General features: G+C 38.0%; 1 pseudogene; it reads right to left on the bottom strand.

The window, feature by feature from the left end:
* Nucleotides 1–4095: 4095 nt before the first annotated feature.
* On the bottom strand, nt 4096–6422 carry LOC136521159 (uncharacterized; annotated as a pseudogene).
* Between the last annotated feature and the right edge of the window lie 876 nt (nt 6423–7298).

The raw sequence follows: 7298 nt of genomic DNA, 5'->3' as shown, positions 1-7298 counted from the left end.
CCAACCACTCTAGGTCCAAGTGTATGGGCCTAGGTCAAAGCTCTGACATTAGGGAGGAGGCCAGCATGCCTCGATGTAACCCGCATCCATGACAGGCCATACCTAAGGATTCACATCAGAAACAACATCGGGCATACTGATGTTGTTCTACCTAACCCTCATATGAACATAGACAGGTGTGTCAATTCAGCAAGATGTCTGCTAGGACAGAGTGGAGCATCATGACCGGTAGATGATGCCTATGCATGGCGCCAGTGACGGATAGGGCTGTGACATGGAGCCGTCCCTATTGACATCTATAGGGTCTACGGGACCCGCATGAAGGATAAGAAGGACCTAGTGATCCTGAAGGCCTTCGGCACTCTCTCATTCTTCTCTTTCCCTCCGTTATAACCCATGCTTTTCCTTGGCCTATAAAAGGGAAAGCAGGGCGCCCCACAAAGGGGATCGATCGATGGAGGCCAGACCCAATCGAACCATCACCAACCCATCAAGGACTGATCCTATCCGGCCCCGAACCGATCGGATCTAGACACACACGCAAGAGCAGCAGCCGAGCTCTTAGCACCCTTTCACTCCTTTCACTAGAGACTTAGGACCTATCCCTCTCTCGCCTATTTATAACCCCTACTACAAACTTTTGGTTCTAGTAACATGAGTAGCAGTGACGAACTAGATGTAGAGACATTCTGTCCAAACTAGTATAAACCTCATGTCCTCTAAGCACACCATCCAAGCCAGACGTGCAACATTAGAAATTTACTTATTGGTGGTAACTCAAAACACCGACACCCTCAGTGATCAGGCAGTAATTGCTAACCTAGGCTCCTGCCATCCCTAGCGAGTGGTCGCAAGGGAGGATTGAGCGAAAAGCTTGCTCAAAAAGGAAGAAGCTAGGTGGGCCAGAGTGTGCTGAGTGGTGGTGCCAATGGTTAGGCTAGGCCCCTTTTTAATGGCAGAGGGCTCGTTCGGCTAGTTGAGAAACCAGCTGGATTTCACTATGCGCGGATGAAAACACTATTTACTCTCATAAATTCCTCCAGATTCATCTAGATTCCTCCAAATTCCTCCTAGTGAACAGGCCTAGAGTGGTCAGTGATCCTGGCATAGTCCACCTTTGGTTCCTGCGTGGGGCCACTACAAGTGAATCAGCCAAATTTTTTGTGCTTTCAAGGCGAGCGATGTCCGAGGCCATTAATGACTAGTACGGCTGCAGGGCAGAGGTCCAACAAGAGCATAGAAAAGGGGTACGGACAACGTGAGCCTTGGTGGCTTGAACCATGGGCGAGTGCGAAGTATGAAGCCACAGTACAACAGTAGTTTATGGACAAGGACTGGGCCGTCTGTGCACTTTGCAAAATACATGACACCTACGGGCGATGTACCTACATATGGCATGATGACTGAGGCAGTACCAATGTGACTGACCTAAAGATCGTATACTGTGCATGATTTAGTCCACCTGAGAAAGCCTGGTTAAACCTATTCCTAATGCTTAACCATAGCAATAGGGCTACTTATATACTTCGTAGGTAAATGCTCTAACTTTTTTGCAAAAATAGGTTATCTGATTTTAATTTGGAAATGGGTTTTGAAGCTTTATTTTCTCATTTATGCTCTGATACCACCTGTGGCAGAACTGCCTAATCTAATACCCTCTTAAGGGTACTTGTCTTCCATTAGACACTGAGTACCCAAGCGAGGACACTAAACTACGCAGTTCTATCGAGCAGACCCCAAGGGAGAATTCGAAAATCCATATTTTTTTCGTCAGGATCATAAATGAGAATATAAAGCTTACAACATCTTTAGCCATTTCTTACATCACTTTATTACAGTAGCAGAATATTATCTCAATTGATTATAACAGCGGCACTACAATATGACACCCCCTTTTGCAACTCATATATGTGTTGCTAAAAGTCCATATATATGTTGGTGGGGTCTATACCAACGCATTAATTATGTGTTGCCAGAAATGGTGTTGCAAGGGTTTGTTGCAACACTTATATATGCGTTGGTAACACCTAGGAATAACCGTTGCAAACTTGCAATAGATATTTATGAGATATGGCAACGCTTATATGTGTTTGTACCAATCATGAACGAATGACTTCTATAGTTCACAGCAACATATAGATTTGGATTGCTGCAACACCTATATGCGTAGCTAGGAATAAACCACCAATAAACAATATTAGAAATTATTTCAATTTAGGGCCAAATAAAGAGATCATGCACATGCAATTTAATTAGGAAATTAGAGACCATCTCACACATGAGAAATAACAACAGTAAGCCATATATTAAAAGCAATTTTTGCATTACAATAAGTACCATCCACGTAATCCATGGAATTTTTTTGTTCAGAACACATATTCACACATGGAAATAAAATATAAAACACAAAGAAGTCCTATAGAATGCCACCAACTGTCTAGCCTTCCATTCTCATGTCCATCCCTCCATTCTCATATTCAGTCTATCTCATCCATTTATCTTCTCGAGCTACAATGAAAATTGGAGTATGTTAATGTGACATTTAGGATAAATAAAATTTAATGGGGCAACAGGATAACACCGTACAAATGTTGAAGGCCACGCTATAGAAGCTCCAGTTACATCTCCAATAACCTTGTAATTCTTGTATGGTCATACCAATGGTTCATCTTGTGCCAATGCAATACTAACACGCACCATCAAAAATTCTTTGCCTAGCTGAACACCCTCAATTTTCTGTGTTGGATCACAACTTACTACTGTAGCAAAGGCAACATCCTTGCTTTGGTTTTTCATGCTCTTTAAAAATACTTTTGTGCCAACCTAGTTCACATATAAAATTGTGTGAATAAATAAGAACACGATGGAAACATAGTACAAACATTAATTAGACACTCATACCTTCAATGAATTGGCAGCCGACAAATTTTTAGTACCATGCTGATATTTCTGCAAAATTATATTACGTGGAATATTAGTTTGTAGTTACATGAATTGTTAGGAAATAGGAAATAGAAATTCTTTTTGGAAGATGTGTCTTATACATTAGCAAGTACAGCTGCACTAGCTCATGTTGACATCTTCTTATTCTGTGGAGAAGATAAAAAGTCACAGCAAGTTAGCTAATAATTTAAAATTTGCATATAACATCAATATATTGCTAAGAGATTATTTACTTGGAAATAAGATGCTTCATGATTTGAGCAATTGAAAGATATTTCCTAGTCCACAACCTTTAATATATGCTAGTTTGATTACAACACTTTGGTCATCAATTTAATAAAATTCATATAACAAAATAAATGACACTGATCACCTTGGTTGTAGTATACTTGTTGTTGTCCAATCTTATATCATTTTGGTTTGATTTGGCCTATAATAAAATCATAAATAGTAGTCAATCTCTGCAAAGTAGGTGCTGCTAGAAATAAGTATATGAATTTTTTTTCTCAAACGGAAATAAGTATATGAATTAACCTTATGTGCAGCAAAACTTTATTGGCTTGTACTTTTTTTCATGATGGGCATTAGCTTCCTTGCTCTACAGTTAGATACAACAAACAATCAGAATAGGTGACTTTCATTATTATACAATGGTAATGAAATAAAATTGAATTATTGAACCATAAGTCTAGTATAAATGAATTTGCATATTATGTCAAGATGTACTAAAATCTCTTTTTCTAGAATGACACACAAGTCAGGAGATTTGAAAGCAATAGATGTAGCATTGGTATCCATAAATACAAACACAATGAATTACTTTTCATCCATGTTAAGTTATGTGCACTAACCTTATCTTCAGTAGAATAATATGTGTAGTGTGTCCGCTCAACATTAATAGTTTGCTCCCTCTATAATGGAAAAGAATAACTAAATTTTCTTTACACAAATCTGGTTGGAGAATCATGCCCATTCAATCATACCATTATACAATTCAATTGATCAACCATGCCAAATTCTTCACTTCAAGGGTCACTATATACTCGCTATTGAGAGACAAAAGATAATACATCAGAACTAATTATTCAAAAAATAATTCTACATAAAAGATTATGTTCTGTTAATGCTCCATAGAGACACATACTTTTTGTTTCAAATTTGGCAATCAGTAGAAAAGCCATCTTGCAATGGAACATCTAAACATTCCTGTGACAAGACATCAAAATTTTAGTACAGAAAATTATTACTGTAGAGGTTCTGTAAATTTACCTGCTGGATATGTCTTTGTTCCAAGATTTTTGTCTTCTGTTGTAATTCTAGTATTGTAGCATCTTGATTTTGGACTTGACGTCAGTTTTCCATTTGAAGTCTTAGAGATACAACATCTTCACTCGATTTGTCATCCAATGAAGTCATATTTATATTCTTAAGGCGCTTTGAAGTTGACAGGTCAAAAACTTGATTTGGATTTGGAACAAGTCCCAAGCTATGCACATGACCAGGCTTCTCTTCTCCTAGTACTCTATTTAGTGCATCTCCTCTCCATGCAACCTTTCCTTGACTAGTGTCTGCTAAATCTGGTTGTTGTCCTATGAGTTTCTTCAAATCATCCTATACATAGCCATAATATGAATCAAATAAATTTGTAAAGGTAGTAGAATAAAAAACAAAGTTGAGCATTCATAATTAAATTACCACATGTGCATTCGTGTCCTTCTCGCTTTTAGTCTTGTGTGTATGAATATACAAAATAGCCCCATGAGGCTATTTCTTTTCAGGATCTTTTTCCTTCTGTTGAACATGAAAATTAATATCAAGGACATGATAATTATTATATCATATATATGAATGCAGCCAGAGGTGTACACACAATTAGAGTGGCAAGAATATTACCCACACCTCTCTATTTCGAGCAAAACTCTTTGTTCGATCAGTATGGGTTGACTTCTTCTTTGTACAGTTTATCCTATTTGACTCACTTATATCTTGTCCCAAAATAACAAAATACAAAGAAAAGCATTTAAGTTATGTAGAATTTTAGGAAAATTTTGTATGCATTGAGAACCACATAAATCGAACAATATGTAGGTACCTGTGATTTCTGGGTCATCCAGTTATTGACAAGTGCAACCCACTGGTCAGCAATTACACCGGGTGGCACATTGTTGCAATTAGTTTCCATGCTCTTGTGCACATCAAAATAAATTGATTTTAGATTTGACTTGTGTTGCCTCCATCTCTCTCTGAGGGTTCACAGTATCCATTTTTTCATGCATAAAGGGTAAAGAAATCTCATCTACACACCAATAGCAGAAGGCATATGATTAAAAATTATAAGTTAGATATTAAAATTTAGCGAATAATATTATTGCATAACCACCAGAATTGCATACCTTTACTTGCTTAAGTATATCCTTCTTATTTTTTTCTCCGTTGGTGTTTCTTTCTTTCTTTCCTATTAGAAGTCTCTAGTCCTTGTAGCTCAAGCTACACAAGCACCCATTTCTAGCCACCGTGCCAAGAAATTTTCCTAGAAATCTAGCTTCTACTCCAATTGGTTGATCAAGTTCATTACATGCAACCACAATTCTATGACCTTTAGAAAGGTTCCAAATATCTTTCAGTTTGGTCCTCCCTCGCTTTACTCTACCTTCAATTTCATCTAGCCAACTGTACATTGCCAAAAATAAATATTCACTGAGAAAATTTGCAGGAAATCAGTTTATGTTAATTAGAACTGTAGGTTATGAGTTACCTTGGACATTAACCTCACTGTCAATCTAGTCTCCTCCAGCACTAGTATGAACTTTAGATGCTTCAACATTTTATTGAGGGCTCTCTTGCCTAGTATCTTGCTCTAACATATATTCATCATTACTTTGAATTGTGTGCTTTCTTGCAGTCACCATGTCGGTTGCACAACATCATCAAGGACATAGTAAATATAATAAACAATATGTAATCTTTTTATTAAACAACTAGATATTTGTATTAGACTATCAAGATTGTATTTATTAAGTCACATACCATGGTGGGGTTGGATATGCTAATCTTGGATGAAAATAAATCATTGATAACTAACATGACTTGGAATATTTGTCCTTGAATAATCAAATATACATAGAAAAGTAAATTATATGTTCATTCTAATACCTTTTTTGTTTACATTTGGATGGTTCTTTGTTGGACTTGGTAGGCGCTAAAGTGGCCAGTCTCTGCCTCATCACAAACAAATTAACCGTCTTTTCGCTCTCACACTCATTGAGCATTGCCATCACATCAGAATCTTATTCTATTACAACCAAGCTATATGTTCTCTTGTAGTATAGATAGTCAACTGATGTGTACCCAGAACCCTCGATCAGATCAATCAAGTTGAAAAAGCATATCTCATCTCTATCCATTTCCCTTTGCATATGTTTATGTCCTTCAGCTTTCCCATCGCATTCTAGATTTATGGTCCAATTATCCACCGCCATGGTAGCACAATCTAAATAAAATTTAGCACCAATAGAAAAATAAGAATAAAGCATAGGATAATTCACAAAGAATAGGCCAGAAGTTTTTTCCCTCCCTAGAACCATGAAATGGGACCCCATTCAAAAGTCTATTAAATCTAGCATCCTATCTTCCCAGCAATTCGTTTCCAATTTCTAGCTCCTATATATTATAATATAAACAAGGGAGAAAGAACTCAATCTGAAAAAACCATTGAAACATATGCATTATGCAACTTCAACAGTTTCATTCACATGCTCCTTATCTCTATCTAATTAAAGTTTCAAATGCATATACAACCAATGATGCTCTTATCAGATGGTAACAACCATATTATCGTCTCAGTATCACTTATATATGAGTCTGTCAGCCATCTAACTGCATTGGCTATAAGCGCAAATCCTATCAGTTTAGGTGACATTCTCCCTTTGAATTGTGTAGCAGCCGTAATTCTCCCTAGAGCTACTCTTTTTGTGGATTCACTAATCAACCACAGAAACTATATCGTAATTAATAAAGAATATTGATCCCTTGTCTTGGGTTGTGGCTAAACAAACTGATCGATACACTGGGCATTCAAACGGGCTCAGAAGCCGGAGGAGGGGGCGGTGGCCCATAGGATCCTTCGTGACAGGCGTTGTTCAGGGGTGGCGGCCGATTGATGGCTGCGGCCTATGGCAGGACGCCCTCATTGCGAGTAATGGAACAAGAGAGAGAGAGAGAGGGCCAGGGCTGGGCATCCGTGGGCACTTGGGAATGATGGTGACCAGGACGAGGCCGCAGATGCCACCACCGTAGATGGAGCCTTGCCTCTGATGGTGAAGATAACACTGTGGCTGGATATGAACCGGAGGAAA

The sequence above is a fragment of the Miscanthus floridulus genome, chromosome 18, assembly GCF_019320115.1.
Source record: "Miscanthus floridulus cultivar M001 chromosome 18, ASM1932011v1, whole genome shotgun sequence".
NCBI classification, from domain to species: domain Eukaryota; kingdom Viridiplantae; phylum Streptophyta; class Magnoliopsida; order Poales; family Poaceae; genus Miscanthus; species Miscanthus floridulus.
Note: the sequence above shows the minus strand (reverse complement) of the source record. Positions and strands in the feature narration are given on the sequence as shown.